Below are 24999 nucleotides of genomic sequence, written 5' to 3'. Positions count from 1 at the left end.
GTGTGATTGTGTAAAGATGAATAAGATAGCATTCCTGTCGCCAAGAAGTTTGTAGCTGAGTTCAGGTGCAGGAATATGGATCTAGAGACATACCCCTGGCAATACTTTGAAACCCACACTGACCAGAAAATAGTACTTATTTTTGACTCCCAAATTTAAATTAATGTTCATTCTCCCGAAACATAATTTAATAGCTAATCTAAGTCTTCACAATCAGAAACTTCCTTCGCGTTACCAAACTCCTGACATAAAAATGAAGGAGGACAGATTGATTCTCTTAAACGTGGAAGACAAAGCACAAGGATCTGTTTTGAATGGTCCAGATTCTTTTATACTGACCACCAGGTTGAGTTATTGAAAACGTCGTCTTCCCCACTCCTATCTCCCTAAAATCAAAGACCTACTGAATTTTCCCAAGTGCACATTCAAGAATTGAGAAAGCAAGTGAGAAGGTAAGAAAGCAAGAGAGAAGGCTTCTTGTGAAAAGGATACTTAATGTCGGATGGCTTTTGGGGGAGCCAAATCTTTCCATACATCCCTGATCTCCTTCCCCTAACCTACCCCCCAACACCCTTCTCTTGCCTGGTATAAATTTACCCAAGATTTCACAGATGCTTTCCCTGATGGGGCTCTCCTCCCCTGACCAGGCCCTGCCCCATTTTAAACAGTCTCCCAACACTCTATAATTTTGTTTGTACCATTTAGCGTAGTGTGGCGGTTGCAAGTATGGACTCCAAAATGGGATTTCTTCAGTTCACATCCTGCCTCTGCCACTTTCTGGCTGTGTGCCTTTAGGCAAGCTGCTTAACCTCACTGTGCCTCAGTTTCCTTATCTGTAAAATGGGGCTAAGAGTAGTTCCTACCTCATAGGCTTTTTATGAAGACTAAATGAGTTAATATTTATGAAAATGATGAGAACAGTGCCTGGCATATAGTAAGTGCTAAATAAGTGTTCATTTAATAAATAAACATAGTGGAATGAGTTGTTTAATATGTTCCTTTCAAATATAAGTTCCAACTTATTGTTTTATGTCACTGAGGTGAATTATTGTGGCACTAGATGTCTGATGCACAAGACTGGAGTAAGGAAGGCATTACTATCCCACTATTATTACTACTGTTGGTACCTAACGTTTATGGACTATTTGCTCTGTATCTGGCACTGTAGTCAAAACTTTATAGGCATTGTCTAATGTAATCTTTACAGCAAGTCTTAGAAATAGATACTCTATTGATACTCATTCCTCAGATGAGGAAAAGGATGCTCAGAAGGGACTCAACAATCTGCCCAAGGTAACAGCCAGGAAGTGCTGATTCAATCCCAGGAGATTTGAGGAGCATTCCAAGTTCTGCATCATTTGAGGAGTTCGCACGATAGTGACTGGGAACTAAGGCAAAGAGATGGGGACAGTATGATGGCCATGGAAATGTGTCTCTCAGATTTCTGCCTGTAGGTGGGGTTTGAGTACCACCTCCACCCCCACCCCCCCACACACCTTGAGGGTGGGTTAGACTCAGTGACACATTTCCAAATATAAGAGTATGGAAAGGGAAAAATAGTAACTCTACAGGGGAAAGACTTGGCAAGCACTACCTTGGGCAAGTAGTATAATATCACCAGTGATGTAATATGGATTTGTTGTCCCCCCTGACATAAGGTGATGAATAGGACACTTCACTTCTGCCGTATTCTTTCCCAAAACCCATAACTCGAGTCTAACGGTAAGAACAACAGCAGACAAACCCAGACTGTGTGACATTCTACAGGGTGTAGGGCACTACTCCTCGAGACGGTCAAGGTCATAAAAAACAAAGAAAGATGGAGAAACTGTCATAGATCATAGGAGACAGGGAGAAATAACAACTAAATGCAATGTGGTACCTGGACTAGATCCTGGACCAGGAAGAGGACATTAATGGAAAAGCTGGTAGGATCCAAATAATATCTGAAGTTTGATTAATAGTAATGTCAGTTTCTTAGTTGTGACAAATGTACCATGTGTTCAAATGTACAAATGTGAAAATGTAAGGTGTTAACAATGGGGGAGATTGGGTGGGAGGTGTACTATCTTTGCAACTTTTCTGCAAACCTAAAATTATTCCTAAATAAAAAGTTTATTTATTTTTTATTCCTAAATTAAAAATGCCTCCAGAATTTGTGATTTGATTGGTCTAAGATATGGCCTGAGCTTTGGAATTTTTATAAGATCCATGGGGATTCTGATGTGCAGACAAGTTTAGGAAACCATTGATCCACATTCTTAAGAGCTACTGAGTTGAGTGGTAAAGACAGTTTCTTTTAAGTAAAGTCACAAAGGGCAGCTGCTTTAAGGTGGCTCCACCCCTGAGCTACTGGTTGCATCTCTGTGATGACAGTACAGTGGTTCTTTCTGGAACAGCACTCCTTGCAAATTTACTCTTGTCAGAAACAGGACCTTATCTCTTTGGTGGGACACTCTAATGTACTGGTTAGATTAATCCTAATCTCCTATTATGCTGGCTAAGTGGGTATTCAGACCTACCTTTGGAGAACCAAACTAAATGGAGTCACTATTGTCAGGGACAAAATGTACATGGTCAATACAGGCATATAAAGGAAACGTAACCTAGCCTTACAGGAATTTACAGCTCTTCTCAGAAATCAGCAGAGGACACTAGCCAATCCTCAAACTCCAGGTCTGTTCATGCCAGCTCTGGATTTCCTTGTTCCCCTCACTCAGCTCCCCTGATCCAAATGAGAAAGAAGACCACTGGGCAACCAGTCAGCTGAAAAAGACAAATAACTTCGCTATGATCCCATAAAAATCCCTTAGTCTGTGAGCAACTCAGAACTCATTGCTCCCAGAGTCTTGAGTTTCCCAGTTTGCATGCAGGTCAAAAGCCTTGCAATAAACTCACCCTTCTGCTTTGTTTTATTCAGCGGGCAGAGTTTGGTTTTTGACACCTTCTAGCATGCAAGGAATTTATTCCTGAGGAGCTGGGTGAATGAAACAGCCAAAAATCAGTTAAGTGCCTAGTGGGAGGTGACTATTTAAAGGTTTTTTGAAGAGGACCTGTGGGCAATGAGAGGCTTCTCCTGTAACAGACCTCCCAGGTTAGTTCATTTAATTTCTTTACATTTGGGTTCAGTGTTTTCTGGCAGCAGGGCGCTTCACAGACTAGTCATCTCCCTCCCTCACTCAGAAGCGTAGTGGCTACCATAATGGATGCTGGAGGTGCCCTGCCCAGATCCCAGTTACTCTTTACTGGCAGGTGTACCAGTTTCCCAGATGCTGAGCTTGCTGTGGCTCACAGGTTACACCTGTCATTTCTCCTGAGCTCTGCTCTTGACTGACAGGGCCCACCTCCCCTGAGATGCCTGGCAGTTTCCAGGCTGCCAGTGACTGACTGATACAGAGCTACTTCCTTGCCTCAAGGCAGGATGAACTGTGATGCAACCCACACTCCAGAGCTGAGGATCAGACTGAGGCTAGTCCACAGCTGAGATGGCATCCTTGCCGGGCTCTTACCCCTGCCCCATCCTGCTCCCCTCGTGTTATTACAGGCTGACCTGAAAATCCTTTCTCACTGATTCACTTGCACTCGTATTCCACTACAACCAGGGAATCAGACTTACATCAGCCCGCGTCCTGTTCCAGGCGGTGACTGAGGGGACAGCAGATAGGGTCCTCCAGTGGCCTCCCACTCCGAGGATGCTCACCAGCTGGCCATCCCTGTCTAGCTGGGAGCCCCTAGTAAGTCATGTCCTCTCACTGGGTCTCAATTTCTCCATCCACAGCTACCTCCTATTGGGCTCCCTGTTTCCACTCTTGTTTCACCCCAATCCAGAGTGATGTTGGAAAAAGATAAGGCACATCACGTCAATTCCCTTCATAGAACCCTCCAGAGGCTTCCAGTACTCCACCACCAAAAGCCAGACCCCTCACCAGGCTTTGCAGTCCTCACTGATCTGGCGCTTCCTAACTCCCGGCCTCATTTCACACCCCAACTTCTCCAACAGCTCTGGCCACTTGCTATTGAAAACACACCATCCTTCCTGAAATACTAGCCCCCACCAAGATGGTGCCTTCTTCTCCGGAGCTTGATTGCCATTCCCTCAGAGAGGCCCGCCCTCACCCCGTCTCACATTTCCACTTCACACTATTTTAATCTCCTGTTTAGCCCCTGTTCCATCTGATGTGGTTCTTGTCTGTCTGCCTGTTTGTTGGATGTCTGTCTCCTCCCACTAAAACGTTATCTCCACATGAGATCTTGCCTGACTTGTTCACTCTGTTTCCCCAGTGCCTAGAGCAGCACTAGGCATGTAATAGATGCTCAGTAAATACATGGGGGCGACAGAAGGAGGGAGGGAGGGAGAGTCGATGGTGCTTTGTACTCCAACGCCACAGCACGAGGATCTGAACCCACTGATGACCTCGGAGGCCCAGGAGGCTTTGCCAGGCTGCCTATAAATCATAGAACAAAGAGACCACCCTTGCCCCACGATGGCACCCCTCTGCCAGCATGCCCCCTCGAGGTCTGTCCCAATCCCAGTCTTTCTGGCCAAGTCCTCGCTGCTCTTTCTGGTTCAGGGAAGCCCAGCTTTGGCAGGACTCAGCATGCTGAGGGCCCTACAGTCCACACTGGCCTCTCTTGAGCAGGGTGGGCTGCCCTAGATTTCTTGCTCAGCTCCATGGAAGCTCAGAGAGGCCGCAAGGCATCCCCATTACCCCCAGCAGCTACTTCACAGAGGCGCATCCGTAGCTCATGTCAAGGACCCCCAGTGCCCACAGTGATTGCTGGCTCCACAGAGAGAATGAAGTCATTTGCATCAGTCTCCAGGGTTGCTAATGGCAAACTCTGCAAGTCGACTCCTCTAGAGGCCCCTGCCTGCTCTTCCAGGGCTCTGCGGGCCTTGCCTCTTCTGGAACAATGACTGTGGATTGAGGCAATCAAGGTCAGAAAAGTGCACGCAGGCCCCAACTCAGGCTGGCAGGCAGGTCTGCAAACAACCAAATTATCCAGTTCAGAGCAAGAGCTGGCCGCTGAGAAAGGGTCATTTGGGAAGCCGCTGACTGCAATGTGGATCCAGGTGTCCTCTAGGGTAGGAGCCTGTAGATGGCTGCAGGAAGCAGAACTGACCTTTACCCCAGGGTGGGGGTCAGAACTCTAAGACAGCTCTCAAGGTTCCCACATAGCTCTGTGTGTAATCTCCTCTCACTGAGTGTGGGCATTTGTGAATAGGACAGGATGTCACTCTGTGATTAGCTTATGTTCAATGGAAAAGGGTAAAGTGATTCTGCAGGTGTAATTAAGGTCCCCAATCAGTTGATTTTAAGATCATCAAAAGGGAGATTTTCTGGGGTGGGCCTGACCTAATTAGGCAGAAGCTCTTAAACCAGGGAGCTGGCCCTCCCTGAAGAAATTCTCCTGCTGGCCTCGAAGAAGTAACCTGCAATGCTGTGAGAGGGTCTGCAAGGGGGCCGTGTGGCAAAAGGACCTGAGAATGGCTCCTGGCGACCAGCGAGCCAGGAATCGGCCCTACAATGCAAGAACTGAATCTGTCAACAACCTGAATGAGCTTGGAAGAGGACCTCAGGCTCCAGATGAGGGTGCAGCCCAGCTGACCCCTGGACGGCAGCTGTGAGACCCTGAGCAGAGAGCCTGGCCACATGGTGCCCAGACCCTTGACCCATGGAATGTGTGAGATGTTTTAAGCCACTAAGTTTGAGGTAATATTGTTTCACAGCAATAAATAAGGAATACACCTGGGTTCCAGAGAGGTCCCTGTGGGTTCCCGGTGCTGCCTCCCCCAAGTCAGAGGGCTTCTACCTGCTCTTGTCTCCCTCCACTCCTCTGCTTAGGGAAGGCTCACGGGTATCGCAGTGTAGTGTGGAGGCTCCACTTAGCAAGCGTTATAACAAAGTCCCAACAGTGTCCTTACTTGTGAGTGAGGGGGTTGAGTTGAAGGCTTCGCAACATTTCTTACAGCTCAACATTCCATGATTCTACAATGTAATCCCACCCCTGGTGGCACAGGGGTGGCATGGCACATTGAGTGGTTCAAAAGGCCCCAGAGCTGGGATCTAAGATGGGATTCAAAACTAGGTGTGAATGACCCAAGGCACTCTAACCTTCATTCTCCATTAAAGCACTTTGGATTGTACCATTTAAATGGCCTCTTTGGACCCATGGCGTGAAATTTACACTCACTGATCTATACCAGGGCATTTTCCATCAAAGACCTCTTGTTTTGGTTCTTTCAAGTCCAACTTTAATTTGTTTTTGTCCCATGAGGGGTGGAGAGTTTCTGCCACTCACCAATACTGACTCCAGAGTAGCCGAGTTCATACTGGCACTGATGCTCTATCGATAATGTTTTTCAAAGTGATAGCAGGGTTCCCATGAAGTCCGATATAATGGCTCTAAAATGGAGCTGTGCAGCAGCATTTTGCACCCCACATGCTCCCCTTTATATTTTTTTGCCATCTGGAGGCTGAAGTTCTGTGTTGACTGCTGTGGTATACTCCCTGGGACTGCAGGAGCTGCTGACTCCTTCCCACTCCCCTGCTGGCAGGCTGGAATTAATTATTCCCTCTCTTGTTCCTCACCCCACGCCATTTTATTTTTAAAATATTAACAACGGTAAAGTGGGACTTACATTTTTGTCTGATGCTTAAAAACAAACCATTTGATCCTGTTTGCTTGGGGCTCATGGGTGAAATCAGCCTTAAAATCACAAGATGCCACAAAGAGATGATTCTCCGATTCCTTTAGTAGGAAACCGGAAGTAGCAGGACCTGCCAAAACCCCTGACAGATACTGGTTGGAGGAGCACAGATCATGGGTGGGTGTGAGTTGAAGGTGTTTAAGGATCCGGAGATTCAAAGATGTAGTGAGCACGGAAAAAGCGGTCACAGGGCTCAGGGTAAGGGGGGCCTGGAGGATGTGAGGGACAGTCCACTATCCTTAGAGAGGGTTTGCAACACTGAAGGAACAGGAGTTAACTCACTAGAGCCAACTTGAGAACTGGGCTGGGGTTACAGTGAATGGAGCTTAGACTTGAAAATGGACCTGGATTAGAATCTTAGCTCTGTCGTTTTCAAGCTGAGGGACTACGGTAATTTTACTTACCTTAAATTACTCACTGAATCTCAGTTTTCTCAGCTGTAAAATGAAACAAATAATACCTTGTAGGTTGTTATGGGAATCAAATGAGATGATGTATGCAAAAACCTTAGCTTAATGCCTAGCAGACGGGTGCTGAATAAATGGTACCCAGTTGGAGCCCAGTGAATACATGTTGAATAAATGAAGGGCTGAAATATCAATGTGCCAAAGCTGGAGACAGCTGTTTTGATGCTTGGGGTGTCTGGAGATGACAAGTTGCAAAATCGTAGCAGCCATTCTTGATGCTCCACCTGTATCACCTTGGTACTCACCTCTCCTTTATATTCTGAGAGCCTCTATGACAAGCATCTAAGACTCGGTGCCTTAGGGATTTCTCCAGTCTCAGGAGTAGGCTTAGCCTCTTACTGGGCTGGGTGCGAGTTTACACTCCTGGGAAGAGCCCTTAGCCACTGAAGGATGGGAGCTGGTACATAAATACCCTAAATTCCTTGCCCTTCAGGTGGGGTAATTCAGGCATATTGTGCACTCCCTCTGAGAGAGGTCCTAGCAGGACTGAACCCCAGCAGGTGGTACCCTGCACTCTGATGTCCCCTGTATTTGCTTCTTTCCCACCCCATCTAGCTCCCCTGCTCACTGATCACTGCTTCCTAGGATTATCTCCCAAATAAAGTATGTGCACTACATCCTTCTCTCAGGGTCTGCTTCTGGGAGGACCCAACTTAAGAGAGCATTCCGATTAAAGAATTTTGAAGGCTTTACATTTTTAGTTTCTTTTGATTTTTTGCTTTGGGGTTTCAGTAACCTGAAGCCGGTAGAGGATTGAACAAGTGGACAGCTCTGCTGCCCAGGGTGTGATCCTAGGAGTCTGCCATCTGATAACTGAAGTGATTTGAGAAAATGAACAGCCAGGTCTCAGAATGCCCTTTGAGAGTGCCTGACTAGATAGCTGGGTGAGCCGGGTGTTGTCTGCTAATCTATGGAAGAGCTAAGATGAAGTCTCTCGTGGGTCTGCTGTGAGGCCCTGATGCAGGTGCCTGGTTTGTTTCCGTGATGCAGCAGCACAGCTGAAAAGGCTTCAGGGTTTTTTCCACTGTCTCATCCCTCGGGTTCCCATTTCCAAAGCACTCTTTGGATAAAGGGTTGGCTGAGGATTGTTTCTAACATTACGGGGAGATCTTGAAATTATAGGAGAAATCAGGGTTTTCTTAAACAGGAGGGACTTCTGGAAGGACAGAGAAAAAACTTCAAATACAACTGCTTTTGCCAAGACAAGCTCAAGTGAAATTTCAGAAAAAGAAACATCATCACAAAACAGTAGGAAACTGATATTTTTTTCCAGTTTGAGCCCAGAAAGTCTTACTCATCCTCAAAGTTCAGAGCAGAAAATTTTCCCTTTGACTTTCTCCTGAATTTACCAGACATCTGGGTCTGTGATTGCTTAGGTGCCTTGAAGAGACGCAGCAAGGTGTTCCAGGTGCCCTCTTGACCCAAGGATATCCAAAACTTAAGCCCAAGGGCTCCAAATCTGGCTGAGGAAGGAATTGGAAGGCGGACAGTGGCAGGGTAATAATAACGCATGCCCAGGTTTCGTGCTTTGTGGAATTTAGTGGAAGTTATGCAGCCCCAGGATGGACAGGTAGAGCCTAGAGCCAGCCTATGGCAGATGGAGGGGCTTTCTGTGACTTACGCTCCCAAGACTGGGGGGCTGTGGTAGATATTTTTACAAAAATGGCTGTAATAATTCCCCTCTCAGTATCCATAATCTGGGGTGGCCCCTCCCACACTGATTCTGTACTTGGCCATGTGACTTACTTTGGCCAATGGGACAATAGCAAATGTGGCCTCACCAGACTTGAGAAGTGCCTACACCTGGTGGCTTGCCCTCTTGTGCTGTTTTTGAATGGTATGTGGTCTAGTCACCCCTATTGCCCCAGCCAAGAGCCAGCACCAACCGTCACTCATGAAAGTGAGGATGTCGTGGGCCAACAGGACTCCAGCCAATCGACCAGCTGATAAAGGACCGCCTAGGTCACCCACAGACCCATAAGCGGTAAGAAATAGTTGTTTCAAGCCGCTAAGTTTTAGGGTAAATTGTTACCTAACAAAGACCAGCTGTTTCAGGGTCTCCCAGCTGTCACTGGCACCTGAATGACATGAAGACACACCCCTCCCTCCACTCCATCGACTTCACCCCACCACGCCACCACTGAGGGGGCGGGAAGAGAGCTCAAACCCTGATGAGCCACCAGTAGAAATCTCAGGATGTTTTCATATTGCTTTATAGCTGTTGCAAATATCTCAGAATATCATATTCTCAGCACCACTTTGAAATTATGGTAGTTACTGGACCAAATATTATTTAATGCTTAATTTTTAAAAGATTATATATTGCTATCCACAATTTAAATATTTTTATAACTATACTTTAATATAATTGGTTTCCTATTAAATCCTTTGTATTTTATTTTATACATTAAAAAATACCACTCTGCAAAGGGATCCAAAGATCCCTCAGACTGCCAGGAGGGTCAGTGGGAAGAACAAAAAAGCTAACTCTATTCAGATTAAAATAAGAAAAATACCCCAAAACTTGGTTGGTCTATTTAAGGCAACCAACCTTGTCTCCAAATACTGACATAACTTAAGAAGACTAGGAAAAGTTGTGACAAGATAACCCAGGAAACTTCTAGCTGTATCTGATTCTGGCAGGACCACCAAGAATGCCACAACTTTGGTAAGCAGTGGAAACAAACTCAAATGCCTACAGGTGTTGGGAAGATAATACAGATGTATGGACTGAAGCAGGTATATGAAGACAAGTAGTGTTAGGCTCTGTGGCAAATTGGAGAAGAAATACTCTGCCTTAAGGCATTCAGATTTAAGATGTTTGCAAACTCAGCATTGGCCAAATGAAACAAGTTTGTGGATAGTATTAAGCCTAGGGGTCATTAGCTTGTCATCCATGGATTAGGAGCAAAACTGAACATCTGTTCAATCTTCATCCTTTGAGCTGGCTCTGCCATCAACTTAAGTAGGTAGGTGATGTTTTCCAGGGCAATCAAATTTCTTAGGCCTCAGTTTGTATATCCACAAAATGGTTACTTTTTAAAAAATCATCTTCCTTTCCAGAGCTGTCATGAAGTTAAAAAATTGGATCACATTGGAGAAACAACTTGTAAAAAAAAACCAAAAAAATATCTTTAAACAAATACAAGTGTTTGGTAAGTGACCTGATAAAAATTGTCTGTGTATATAGGACACATAATATGGCTTATTATGTCAACCTTGAACCTGGTTCTTCCCCCAATGGAATTGTGTGGCTCCAGCACATAAGACATACTGTTCCGTGATGTTCCACACCAATGGCATTCATTCAATTCATTGGTGTAAGCTTGGCACCTGGCCCAAGCTGGACCAATCAGAGCCTTTCCCTGAGATTTTTTAACATGGGGTACAGAAAATGGCAGTCCCTTTTCTATAGTGGATGTGCAAGGAGTACAAATTAGGTGTCCATGTTTCCGATATATAGAGGGAGGAACTGACTTTTTAACAAGAGAAAATGAAGTCAGTGTATAGAAAGAAGCACAGGGAGGAGGCAGCACGAGAGCCTTGGTGGTGCTTGACTCAACTCGACTCAACCCTGAGTTGTCCCTGAATTCCAGCAACCTCTCTGCCCTTCCCATGGTTTGACTGTTTAACATTTACTCAGATTCTTTGAGCAATCAAACATCTCCATTTTTGCCTAAATCACTTATATTTGGGTTTTTCTGTCATGCGCAAAACCCAAATAGACATAAGCAATATAGCCAATCATTTCAGGACGCTCTACCTGGCAGCTCAGAATCATGGGAATGTTCCTAAAACGCTTTTATAAATGTTGGGTTACCATCTGAGGCTGGAGACCTCTGAGGGGAACAGCAGACTGAGAGATTTCCTGAGCAGGCTGTGGGCCTGTGCTGGAAAGAAAATTTGGAAAAGATGAGGCAGAAGTGGCAAGAAAGCACAATGCAGTAAAAGAGCACTGAACTGTGAGTCAGGAGCCCAGGCTGTAATGCTCACACTGTGACTTTGGTAAGCAATTTATCTCTGGGCCTAGTCATTTGTCATTTTCTAAAAAGTGCTAGTTTGTATGTTCTGCCCTAGCAACCCAAATCTATAATTCTATGTAAGATGAGGGCTAAAAAGAAGGGTGATGTGAGCCATCAGGATCTTTTTCCCAAGGGCAATTGGTGCTCTGATCCAGAGCAGAAAACAAAAAATTGCAGGATGAGTGGGAAAGGGTCAGGCCCCTTCTTGAACCTGTGGCAGTTTATTGAGGGGCCCAAAGCAAAAGCAATGGGAACTGCTTTATCCTTTGCACAGTGGGTGCCATTTCTTCTCTGGTGTCCTTCAGAGGTTGCAGGCTCGGACTGCAGAAAGAAGGGACTATCCTGTCATTTGGTGAGATTTTATACTTTGTTAATTTTTGGGAGCAAGATTCTGGGAGCCAGAGATTGAGTCATTGTTGCAGGGGAAAAAAGATAACAAAGAGCCCTCTGTCCCCCACACACAACCCCCGTCTTCATTCTGTGGACACTAGTCTTCCTCATCCTTCAAACTCATTCTGATGGACAATAGCATCCTTATAGCTAGGTCAGAAGAGTGAGTGGAGACTTCTATCCAGTGCCCCAGGACAGCACTTCTCTCTCTAAATACCTAGTCACAGCCTTGGTAAAGCAGAGAAGAGGGGAAACACCTCATCCTCATCGGACCCAGTTCAAGGTCAATGTGAACACTTGAAGGAGCTACTAAAGATCTCTAGGATATTGGTTCTCAAACTTCAGCATGCATCAGAATCACCTGGAGGTGATGGAAACAGAAGACTCTTCCCCCATCCCTAGAGTTTCAGACAGTAGGATGGTGTGGGGCCTGAGAATTGCATTTCTAACAAACTCTTGGGTGATGCTGATGCTGCTGGTCCAAAGATCACAGTTTGAGAACCAATGTCCTAGAGTAAGGAGCCACTGATTCTGAAGGGTCAGTAATATTGCACTTGGGATCTTAAATTCAAACTCAAGTTCCCTCTTTTATTAGCTGTGTGGAAGGAGGATCCATTCTCTGCCTCTCAGACTCATTAATTCCTCCCTTGTCCCTTAAAATAGGAACCTTCACTCTTTGGGAAGATTAGTATTAGGAAGATGATTTCCACCATCCCTTCTACCCCTTCCTTTATTTGCCCTTCTAACCCCCAGCTTAAGTGCTCTGTGAGATGGGAAATGGGCAGTAAGCAAGCATACCTCAGTCCTCCACTTGGCTTTTTCTTTTTCTTACTCATAGCAAGGTTGCATTTTCTGCTCCTCCAAGCTGCAAATCTTCTGAGGCATGTTCTGTGCCTTGGGAGGGGTGAGTGGGGGAGTAGGGGCAGGACCTAAGGTATTCTAGTTGTGCCTGACTACACTTATCTCCATAGCTCTTCCTCCTTTGGTGGCTCTCCATGTCTAGACTTGGAGGACTAGAAGTAGAACTAGTCTGATTCTGGCTGCTGGTTCTAACCATTTTCTCCCAATCAAGCTTTGACAAAAATCCTGATATTTTCATCACTAACGTATATATCAGTTGGTTCATGGAGGTGGAGAGAGGCAGCAATTAGCACCTTGGTAGGACCTTGACCAAACAGTATCCTCTCTGAGTCAAGTGTGGAAAATTATGTTCACCATTTAGGAGGTTGTGTAGAAATTAAATAAAATACTACTAGCTACAATGGACAGTAATATAACAAGTAGAACATAGTAGGTGCTCAAAAGACAGTGTGGATTTCAAAAAATCTTTCCCAGCAAGCTCTCTTGTCCTGTAAGCCTAGATTTGCAGGAATTCTCCCAAAATTTGAGGTCATTGCTGCATAGAGAATTGTTTTGGGAGCATTTTCCAACTTTGGAGGGGAATCATTCTGTGAATGCAGCCTAAGATCATACATTTTGCAGTTCACATAACTTGATCTGTTATATATATTTTATATTTATTGGTTTATATGAATATAGCTAAAGGTTTTGACAATGAGGTGATGCATGTAGGAATATTGTACCTAAAGCTGGCTGCAAGCAAGAGTCTGCGTTTGCACCTGTCTGCCTATATATTGTGTGCACATACAAAAACACACATGCAATATTTACTAAGGAACCCAACACTCCCCGACAAAAAACATTACACTCAATACAAAATGAAGCCAACAGATGCAGCTTCAATAACGATTCACTAAATAGCTCACAGCAAAATTATTTTTCTTAAGCTAAAGAAGGGTAAGTAATTTTGCATATTATTTCTTTTTAACTCCTCAAGGGCCCTAACACCCAATGCATTAAGCAAGAGGGGGACCAGTGTTTCATTAAAGCATAACCTGAGCTTCTTCGTCTCCAAAGTTATCCTGAAAGTCACAAAGCCAAAGCAGAGATGCAATTCAAAGGCATTTTAAAAACCCTCCCACAAATAGAAAAATCAAAGACTGTTGACACATTTTCCCATTTTATCATGCATGCTGCTCAAGCTAAAAAATAGTATGATGGCAGGACCTGTTACTTCTTTAAGCAAAATCCACATTATAAAGAGGAAAAGAAGCATATGGCCTGCAATAAGAACACTGGAGATCTGGCATGGCAAACAGCAGACAATGGAACATGATAACAACAGTTCATTCTTCTCTCCCAAGTGGAGGTAACAATACTTCACAAGCATTAGCTCAGAGTCACATAGCAACTACAGGATGTATGCATGGTAGCTATTGCTTTCTTTGTACAGATATGAAAACTGAAGCTCAGTTCAAGTTAGGTAAGTTGGTCAGGGTGATACAACTGAAGTGGCAGAGACGGGCCAAGAATGCAGCCCTCTGACTCTAAATTCTTCATTAGCATTTTAGCCCCTGATGCATAGGTGATAAATCCAGTGCTCCATGAGTTTGTCTGGATATTTAGTTTCTCCAGGTAGCTCATACCACCACATCTCACCTGACTTTTTAGTCCATAGGACTGAGTTGTTTGGATTTTGCTGACTCATGTTCTACATATCAGGAGCATACTTTCTATTAGAAGATCTCAACGGATTGTGTGCGACTCATGGGAAAATTCATGAGGTGGTGGGGAAAAACATGGGCTTTGCAGTCAGAGACAAGAATTCCAAATGCTTTTAAGGTTGCCATGGAAATTAAATGAGATAATGTATGCCAAGGGTCTAGCTCAGCATACTATGGGCATTCAATAAGTTAGTTACTTTTTTCTTATGGTCAACAAGTGGTACCTCCATTCTCAGCTGGAGAATGTAGGGCACAGAGTAACTGACCAGTGGTTTTAAAGTTGTTTCATAAGAAGGACTGGGGGGAAAAGTGCAACATTCAATGCTCCATTGGTAATGGCTTTTTCTCAGTGATAAATGGGACTGATTTACCACATCATGCCTCAGTTTATTTTTCTCTCCTAGGCAAGAGGACACTGGATGTTTGAAAGGATAGGTTAGAAATTGATGTGTTTGGAGGACATTTTCTAGGAAGCCAAATGAACATGGAGAGCTTGTATACACCATGCCACCAATTCTAACAGAGAAGCAGCAAATATGTGGCCTCAAAGACAAGAAATGGCTGAAGCCACCAATCTACTTCCCTGGTGACTATATGTCTCAGTGAACGTGTGAAGAGGGGCATCAAAAATATTCTTTCCATATTAATGAAAAGTAAAGAATTTTAACGCATTATTTTATATACGTTAAACAGCTTTGTTTCATGTGTGAAATTGACCTAAATAGGTCATAGGCAATGGTTCTTCATTTCTTTATATAAACCTGCTTTTAGCAATGCTCTTCATGAGACTCTTCAGATCCTTCATTAGCATTTTAGCCCCTGACGCATAGGTGATAAAACAGCAGGTCAGAAAAACAAATCATTTGCCAAAGTTTGGCAGCTAGTTGGGATGAACAAAAGTGCTTCCTTGGGACATAATTTTATTCCAACATTTAGGGTGAATCTGTATTCCCAAGTTGTTCTGATCATAACATCTAACCAATTAAAGAAGGAATTACTTACAGTGGTAGAATTCTTTTCTCTGCAAAGGGGTAGCTGGTATCCCCACTCACCCATTCTTTTCCTGTATAGCTGGTGTGTGACAGGAACTGTTATAGGTACTGAGGATTCAAAGATGGTTAAGATATTGCCCTTGCTCTCAAAGACTTTTATATTCTGTTAAGGAAGAGAAATGCATAAGTACATAATTACAAAGCAATGTGATAAATGGGAGCTTTGCTCATTGGTAAGAAGAGGTAAATTTTGAAAAGCAAGAGCTGGGAAACTAATACATTCTTCTATCTGATCCTGAATCCGTAAACTTGTTTAATGATAGGGAGTTTTCAGAGGAGGAACGTGGATTGGCTCGGGAGGTACTGTCATCCAAAAGATGCTGCCGCTTCTCTGTCATTCTGTTCTTGCATTGCTTCACGAATTTTATAGTTGGGACTAGGTTTTCTAGTCTAGGAGATACCATGTTTCTTAAAGCTTGACCCGTTCTCCCCATGAGTGGTGGGGAATGGTCTATATAGGGAGAGACTGGGATACTGGAATATAACATGTTCTGAAAGGAAATTTTAGCAATACTGCCACATAAATAGAGGCAAATTTATACAAGGGCATATTTTAGATATTTACTAAGTTCCTTGATGGCTGAGGCTGGTTCTTAATTTACATTCTGTTTATGACAGCAACCTTTCCATGGACACTGATCACTCAGTAGAAACCTTTAGTCAATTGCATATTTGGACAGACAGCCAAGTTCTTTTCTAAGTTGGGTTAATGTCTTAGAGTCTAAAAGGGATTCTATGTGAAACATGTCTTCTAAAATAATACCTCAAAAAGGGATGCCCATCAAAATACACAGAGGGCAGAATCATTCATGTTTTATTCACGGCTCTATCTTCAGTAACCAGTACTATGTTTCCCTGGTACATGACAGATGCTCAATAAATATTTGTTGAATTAATTAATTAGTGAAGAGTGCCATAAGGACAGCTGATTTATGTTTGAGGAATACAGGAATAGTCATCTTGAAACTGGAAAAAGTAGATATATTCAGCAATTTCTCAGACATAAATTAGGAACACTATCTTGATTTCTAGTGTTATAATGAAGTTATAATGGACTTTCCTATTAAAATAAAAAAAAATTCACTCTACAGGACTACTGCATATTGAAATCGTTTGCCAGTGTTCTTTCTAGCAGACTTACTGGCATTTATTTCCTTCTACTTTCTGTTTATCAACGGAAAAGCTGCAGTGTGATTTACCCGTAACTAGCTGTCAGACCAACCTCAGACTAACTTCAGGGAAATTTAAGAAATATACTGTTTTGCAATTTGTCAGTCACTATTCTATGAAATTGTACAAAACATGAATAAAGGTGATCAGCAATTTGGTCTGAGATTTTCCATGGAAGGAAATTCTGTTCAACTTGTAGGACTCTGAGCTGAATTGAGAGATTTCTCTAGAATAGGAATGAGGCAGGAGTACAGGGTGACTCTAGCCTCAGGGGGCACCTAAGAGGCTTCCACTTTCTTACATGTTGTCATCAGTAAAGGACAGAAACCACTCATTCAAGCCTGCAGGCATGAAAAGTCATCTCCTAAGTTCAAAATCTATAACTAGGGTCATTTGGATATAGGAAGTGATGGGGAAGCAGGGACCAGATGGTCATTTTGTCAGACCTACCATTCTAGCAGGAAAATAACATTGCTCTTCAAGTATAAAATGGACCATCTTCAAGTATAAAATGAGGTGAGTCAGCAGAAAGTGCAAACAGTCTCAATTTAAGACCTGAGAATTAGCCATCTTTGGGTAATAGGAACCAAACCAAATCAACAACAAAAACCCCCAAACAGAATAAAAGATAAGTAAGTTCTTTTTGTTTTCCCTTCACAGGGATCATAATTCAGCTTCTTTTACAAGCTAAGAGGATCAAATGTATTTTTCCATGACCACAGAAAGCAGTTCATAAACCTAGCGCAACTGTCATTCAGTACCAATCCGGTGTGAGCATTGTTAATTCACTTTGAGTTTCACCAGAATGGTTGTTAGGCATTTAAAAGGAAGCACTAACCCTTAAACAGGATTTACCCCATCTCTTTTTGGGAATACAGATTTGTTCTTCTCATCAGTTAATCACTACTGAAGCTAACCTCTGTGAGTCAGCAGTAAGAAAATCAGTTAGCAACTCCCCTTGTCAATGCTTTACTGTGATGGAAAGATGCTGAAATCTGCAGCAAGAATGAGTTTATAGCAACAAGGAGAACATGGCTTTTCTGGAACTTGTGAATTTAATTAATAAATATTGTACCGCCAACTGCTAGCCTCCGAGTTTTATATTTCATAGGCTTTAAAGCTTCCTCCTCTCCTAGTCCCTTGTCCTTGAAGCTTTTTTGTAACGTTATTTTACCACCACCTCTCCATCCTCCAAACTTTATTAGTTTTTGAGCTGGCTACTTAAATCTTGTAACTCAGGTCATATGGAAATGTTACTTTTTAAGTACTTAAGAGCTCACAGACTCTTAAAAAGCTTCTGTTTCCCCTTTTCTAAGAGGGAGAGGAAAAAAGAGGAATGAAGAAATAGCAGCTAATAAATTGCTTTAAGTCACACATAAAGACAATGTCAAAAGGGGGTCTAGAAAGAAATTTTTTATAACAGTTAATTAGGTTGAAAAAAGAATTATAAAAAGTTTAGGCAGGTTGTAGAAAACAGTCTGTTCCAGACAGCAATAAATCTGATTGAGAAGGAGGGGAGATCCCCATAGCAGTGATGACTCAGATCAGGGCTTTGAGGAAAAAGTCAGGATTTCTTAAGTCTGACCAGAAAGACTTCAGAAAGATGATGTCAAAGAAATTACTGAGGGAAAAATAGAGAGAGATTGCAGGGGGTGCTGTGGATATAATTAATCTTACAATGAGGGAGGGAGTCAGGTCAGTTACTGAAGCAGTATTAAGGCAGTGCCATCTGAGACCACCAGGTCACTGGCCTCAGACTTACTACCTAGAGTTTTCACCACCAATATCATTGACTTCTGAATGGCATATTGGAAAACATTAGTTCAATTCTGCTGTCATTCTGCAGATGAAGAAACTGAGTTCAATAGTGATTGAATGACTGATTTAAAGAAAATGACAAGCAATTGCTTCAGGGCTAGATCCAGGTCTCCTGGCTCCTGATCAGCATCCTTGCCATCATGCTCAGCTGTCCAACTGAAAGGGAAAAGATATTGCAAAAAAAAAAAATCACATACATTCTCTGTGCCTTATTTAGCCAGTATGAAAAATGTGGATGCTGCACGAGGTAGCAGAGTATATAATTAAGAGCTTAGGCCCTGGAGTCAGACTGATTACACTTAAATCCTGGCTCTGTTCTGTGATGTAAGGCAAGTTATTTAGGTTTCCTTTGCCTCAGTTTCCTCATCTGTAAAATGGAAATAATAATAGCACCCTGATTATAGGATTGTTATGAAGATTCAGTGAGCTAGTACTGGTAAAAACTTTTAGAATTAGTGGTTCTCTCTTCTCTCCCACAGACCTATTCTGATTAATCACTGCTTTGGGTATCTCTGTTCTAAATCAGATTTATGGCTTACTAAATGTCACCTAAATATCATATATGAAATGTTATCTAATATCATATATGACTATGGTTTGTATCATTCACTTGGAAATCAGAAACTGCTTGGACTTTTATACTGGGTGAAGTGCTTTGAGATCCTTGTGAAGAAAATTATGTAGAAACAAGTAGCTATTATTACAGCAATGACAGTAATTCTGAAGAGTTCAGAGTGCAGACAGGGTTCTCTGGAAATTTCTCTGAAGCCTTTTTCCTCTTGTAAGAATAATTTTTTAAAACCTCTTCCTCCACTCATCATGTCCTGCTTCCTCAATGCTCTGTCATATCTCCTCCTTCCTACTTAATAACTTGGAAGGTCTTCTGCACTCCGTTTAATAACCACAGTCTGACCTCCTAAAGCATCAAACATCACTACCTCCAATTTTGCCCCAGGGAGTCAGCTTAGAAATCAACAAGTTACCCTAAGGATGTCTCTCCTGCCAGTGTTTTGGTGAAGAACAGATGAGAATAGTCCCTTGACACTTCAGAGTGAGAATTGAAATAGCAACAAGATCTATGTCTGCAACTGCCATTTAGTCCTCCACATGAAGCCATTGACTCTTCAGTTCAGCAGTTCTGTCAGAATTTGGAATTGTGAGGCTCTGCTTTGAGAGTAGTAACCACAAGATTAAAAATGAAATGGGTATAGTTCAGACCTCAAGCAAGCGCTGGAGTGAGGGTAATCGGCAAAAGTCAGCTAGGCTGCTAGGATGGTAGGGAAAGAAATATGATATACTGCCCACCACACCTCAGCTTTTCAAAATTTTACCATAGTATCTTTTTCTTTCTTTTTCTTTTTCTTTCTTTCTTTCTTTCTTTCTTTCTTTCTTTCTTTCTTTCTCTTTCTTTCTTTCTTTCTTTCTCTTTCTTTCTTTCTTTCTTTCTTTCTTTCTTTCTTTCTTTTCTTTCTTTCTTTCTTTTTCTTTCTTTCTTTCTTTTTCTTTCTTTCTTTCTCTCTCTTTCTTTCTTCTTCCTTCCTTCCTTCCTTTCTTTCCTCCCTCCTTCCTTCCTTCCTTTTTTTTTTCCCCAGTTTTAGCCACTTGGAGCTGGTTCTATGTGTCATGCTGCCTGAAACATGAACAGAAAACCTGGCATCTTTTTTCATCTATCCAGTCAGTGTATTTGACAGTGCAGAATACTCAGAGGGTCCAAGAGAGTGTTTGCGTGTTTATTTTTCAAGTGTACCTGCTGGACACCTCTCATCCCCAGATGCCTGACCCGATTTTCAATCTTCTTGGTAGGCACTCATCTTGAATAATTTGTTCTAGTCAATAACGAAAAATTGAAACCTACAATTAACTTCTGGGTAGGACTTAGAAGCCCATGTATATACTGAAGGGTGGTCTTAATAGATGACTAAATGAGGACTGGTTACTATTTTTTAAATTAATCATCCTTTATGATAACAGTTTGCTCCCCTCTATTTCTGGAAGAATGTAAATTTAATTCCACTCAGTCAATAGGAATTCCAAGATGTTAAAAAAGACATGGTTACTTTGTTATATCAGCTTCTGCTCAGAAATCAACTTTAGAGGATAAAGCACTAAGTCCTCAGTGTGGCATTCAAGGCCTTTCATAGACGGCTCCAACTCACAGTTCCAGCATATTCCCCTTTATAAGCGTCCCACTTCACCCAAATGGATGGGCATTTTTAGGGTGTGCTGACCATAACTTGGGCTTGCCTAACTTGTAGTTCTGCCTATGCTATAACTTTTACTTAGCAGAGTCCCCTCACCTCTCTCCTACCTCCCAAACCAGCTCAGGTCATGCTTCCTGTCTCGGATCATTCTAGTCCACTGAAATATTGTCCTTCTCAGAATTTGCATTCTTTATTTTTGGTCGCATTGACTTGGCAAGTAATTATACACTCCCTCATGATTTTTCTTCTACTGTTTTATTGCACTTTCCTTCTGGTATTATTAATTTTTATTTGTTGTTTTCATTAAGAGTATTAGATGTTAGGGCTTCCCTGGTGGCGCAGTGGTTGAGAGTCTGCCTGCTGATGCAGGGGACACGGGTTCGTGCCCCAGTCCGGGAAGATCCCACATGCCGCGGAGCGGCTGGGCCTGTGAGCCATGGCCGCTAAGCCTGCGTGTCCGGAGCCTGTGCTCCACAATGGGAGAGGCCACAACAGTGAGAGGCCCGCGTACCGCAAAAAAAAAAAAAAAAAAAAAAAAAAGTACTAGGTGTTAAACTTATTGAGGTCAAAGACTATATAAGCATGAGGTTTTACATCCTCAGTGGGGTTCATTTGTGTATCTGGTGCTCACTGATTGAGCAATGTCTTCCAATCAGGTTGGTCCCTGCTGACAAGGGATGACACTGCAGAAATATATTTAGCACTGAGACTGAAAACACCAATTGCCTTACCTTTATAGAATTGTAAAGTAGTTCCATGATGTGAGAAAAATAGTTTATTCATAGTGCATCATATAAAAAGCAGAGTTATCTATTTTTATCCTTCATGTCTCCTTTGTCAACCTCTTTCTCAAATTATCTCTCATTTCTCCTAATCGTCAAAACCTACATGCTCTGTTGAAGGCTGGCTGCTATGAGAAGAGGTGCTACTGGCAGATAGATCAATCTTCTGGTTGATAACCATCACTCTGGGGTCAACACCTAGAGTTTAGAAATGTCTTTATATAAGCGAATTCAGAGGCAGTTTGTATTGTGTTTGTGCATGTGTGGTCGTGCATGTTTAACGAAGTAAAATAAAATTGTGAATTCTTGGGAGATTTACCATGGAGAGGTTAATAAGATTACAAATTGTTTCATATTCTGAATGCCAAGGTGGTAAAGCAGAAAATGCCAATGAGCAAACAAGCAGGTACCATTGGAGGGTCTGTGTGAATGTTTCCTGGCACATCTCTGTGTCCATCTGCTCCTGCCTCTGTTCACCATATTGCCCTGGATTGTTAAAATTTAAAACTTAAAATAGGAATTCTCTTGATTTTTTTCCTGAAGCTTATCAATAATGTAAATGTTAAATTCATGTTTCAATTACATTTTTTTTTAACTTTTCAGTAAGCTATTTAGCTCCATAATTGTGCACATCACCACTTCCTCCCAGATTTGTACCCTTTGCCAGCTTCACTGCAGCCCTCTACCTCTGCCCCCACTACCCCAGCCTTCCACTAACAAACAAACCCAGCAGTAATTACTAATGTCCAAGCACATAATTCCGGCAGTGTTAGGCTTTTTCATTTGTCGCAACTACGCAGAGAGCTGTCTGGACATGCAGCATGAAGTCAAAGCATTTTTCAAGACTCCTACCCATCTTGTCTCCCCTCCTCCTATCACTGAAACACAGTTATTTATTTCATCTGCAGATTGCAGAGTTGTAAAATTCTTCCATGCAGTTACATACTCTTGAATAATAATTTTACATCCATATCCAGCAACAGATCTGTATATACTTATATGGAACCACATGGTTATCCTTAAAAAACACTAGGAAATAAATAGCTGGGAATGAAAGTACCTTCTCTATGTGGACACGGCATTGGAGCACCTCTAATATATAAATGATTGGAGTTAATGACTAACTAAACCCAATCCAAGATCTTATTTTAAGGCTTTTCAGGGGATCATGATAGCATTTCTTTAATGCGCTGTATAAACATTCTTACATATGACGCTATTACTCTTATTTAACAACTACTCAAATAGAACAATTTTGTTCCTGGTCATTTTATGTTGATTTTATCTATATCAAACAGCTGGAAATATCCCTGTGATAATTTTTGTTCACTCACAGGCTCCAAACGTCAGAGTAGAAAATGGTTAAAGTACTTATTACTGCCTCAGCAAAATCCCGCAATGCTGTAATGTAAATTGCAGTAGATCTTTAGGTCAGAGTCCAGTTTCAGCCTAACACCATGGTCCTTTCATCTGCATCACCCTGAAGGACACAGTTAGATTCCCCTGAGGAAAGCCAGTCTTAATGTTGTCAAAATCAGAAACTATCCTGAGATAACAAATGTCCATAGGAAATCCTTCCCCTCACTCTGAAACCATGGCCAAAGAGGTTAAATCTATACCCTGTAAGACCTGTAATATTTCTTAGAGATGTATTTTTATGGGCATGTGCTTGTGTCAATGCCTAATTACAAGGATGGGAGAGAGGAAGAAGGATTCATTATTAAAGTTGATTCTGCTTAGTTCAACTACCCCTACATTTTTTAACAAATAGAAACATGTAGAAAGATATATCGCTCCTATAAACAGATTGTGTTGGCGTCTTCATATATACCTCATTCATGACCACCCTGGATCTGTAGACAGATCTGTTCTGTGTTAAAAAAAAAAAAAAAGAAAGAAAGAAAGAAATAAACAAAACCCTTGATTTCTGACTGGAGGATAAATGCAGATTTTTAAAAATGTGTTTGTTTTTTACCTAAAAAGGGGGGGGCGGGGAGGGGAGAGGGCAACACAGAAAATTTCCACAAGTAGACTTTTTTTTTTTTTAGGCTATGCAGGAGCTAAGGATGGGAGCTGGTAATTGCTTCCAAAGGAGTCCTGTAGGCAGGATTTTTTTTTTCCTTTCTTTTTTTCTTTTAACCTACTACACCTGCTCTATTAGGGGGTCTCCGTGAGACCTAAGTCTCAGAGAAGCAATTTGGCCTGCAGCCCTGGAACATCTAGCCCCGGCCAGGTATCTCTGCAGCAGGTAGGTGCGCCGGGGCGGCCGGACCGCTATCCGCGGTGCTGAAAGGTCGCGGGCGCCAGCGCAGTCCCTTGGTATTGCTGTCCAGGGTGCTGAGCTCTGGCCACCGCAGTACGGAGGCGAGCCCGAGCCCCCGCCCCCGCCAGCCTTCCGCAGAGCCCTCCCACCCAGCACTACCGCCCGCCTCCCGCCAGCCTGCAGTTGACGTGGAGCAGGCGGCATAAATCAAGTCCGTGGGGCATGGAGGCTGCTGTGGCGGCTGCAGCTCAGCTTGCCCGGGGCGGGAACTCCCCCTTCTTTCGCCTCCCCAGCGCCCACACCCTGCCTTCTCCCTAATTCTTCCCTAGATAATAGCGCCCTAACGACAAGTCCTAATAATCGGGTCAGAACCACAGGGTTTGTTTGTCTTGATCTACAGAAACAAAACAAAACAAAACCAAAACCCCACAGCCTAAACATCTCTTAAAACTGCATCGCAAAATGGAAGAGACAGAAGGTCCCGCTACTGTTTCAAGAGAGTAAGTTATTATTCCGTACGTATTCTTGCGCTTCCTCCCCATCGCTCCACCTGCACTGTTCCCATTCATCCCTTCCCCAAGCAGCTCACCTCGAAAATACTTTATAAAGCCCCAGGCGGGAGTCTAGCCAGACGCGCACACACGGAATACCGCACCCTAGGTGCACAAATTCTTGTATTTGCCCAAGCTCACTTGGTCTGCCCAGCTGTGGTCCCCTCTGGGTATGTAGCCATCTAGAGCCAGAACCACGACCTGGGGAGGGGGGCTCCTTACCTTGGCTTCTCCAGAGGGTGGTGTTCGCCCGGTCCCTGCAGGTTCCAAGTGTGGAGGAGCCGCCGAGCTGGGAGGGAAGGAAAGACAGCGCCTGACCTCCTCGAGGTTTCGTCTTCAATGCAACGTGAGCTCTGCCCTCATCAAAGATGGCCGTCCCTTTTGACGTCAGCAGCTTTTAATAGCCCTCTCCTGGAGAGGCGGGGAGGAAGTGTGTTGAGGGGAGGGCGGAGGGAGGATGGGGGCGGGCGGTGGGAGGGGAGGAGCCGCGAGGGGCCGAGCGCTTGACTCAGCTCCCAGTTCGCTGTACTGCAAACCTTTGTATTCTAGTCTTTTATAAACACCAGAACGGGACGATTCTTATGACTCCATTTTAATACCCGGTCACGGGCAAACTCATTTCTCGCGACTGGTCATCTGACATTCTGTTTTTTTGTGTGTACGTGCGTATGTATATGTATATATATGTGTGTGTGTATGTATATGTGCGATATATATGCAATATATTTGTGATTATATATACAAAAATTTTCCCCTGCTGAGTTCGTCTTTGGTTGAGTCATAGAAGGGGAAGGGAAGGCAGAGGAGGAGTAGACGGTAAGGGGGTGGGGGGAGATTTCAGCTGCGATTTTGCTTTTTCTAAAAAAGATAGTCCAAAGGGGCATCCCTGTCAACTCTCACCAGCTCCATATATGGCCAAGCTACGTGGGTTGCTATTTTTATGAGTGATTTCTTCATTTTATCAAAGTAGCATCGAGGCTTGGAGTTCGCCTCAATGTGGTCAGTTGGGG

General features: G+C 43.1%; 1 protein-coding gene across 2 annotated transcripts in view; it reads right to left on the bottom strand.

Annotated features, from left to right (window-relative positions):
• Positions 1–24359, bottom strand: part of SNAP25 (synaptosome associated protein 25) — an 80077-nt gene extending 55718 nt beyond the window's left edge. Inside the window, exon 1 of one of the 2 annotated variants that reach the window (XM_029221226.1) lies at positions 24212–24359. The gene's annotated coding sequence lies outside the window, so the exon portion shown is untranslated. The remainder of the gene's footprint in view (positions 1–24211) is intronic. The other variant, XM_029221223.1, reaches the window with a different exon arrangement.
• Positions 24360–24999: the final 640 nt, after the last annotated feature.

The sequence above is a fragment of the Monodon monoceros genome, unplaced genomic scaffold, assembly GCF_005190385.1.
Source record: "Monodon monoceros isolate NGI ecotype Baffin Bay Population unplaced genomic scaffold, NGI_Narwhal_1 Super_Scaffold_13, whole genome shotgun sequence".
In the NCBI taxonomy this organism is placed as follows: Eukaryota; Metazoa; Chordata; class Mammalia; order Artiodactyla; family Monodontidae; genus Monodon; species Monodon monoceros.
The sequence above is the reverse complement of the archived record's forward strand: the minus strand, read 5'-3'. Positions and strand labels throughout refer to the sequence as shown.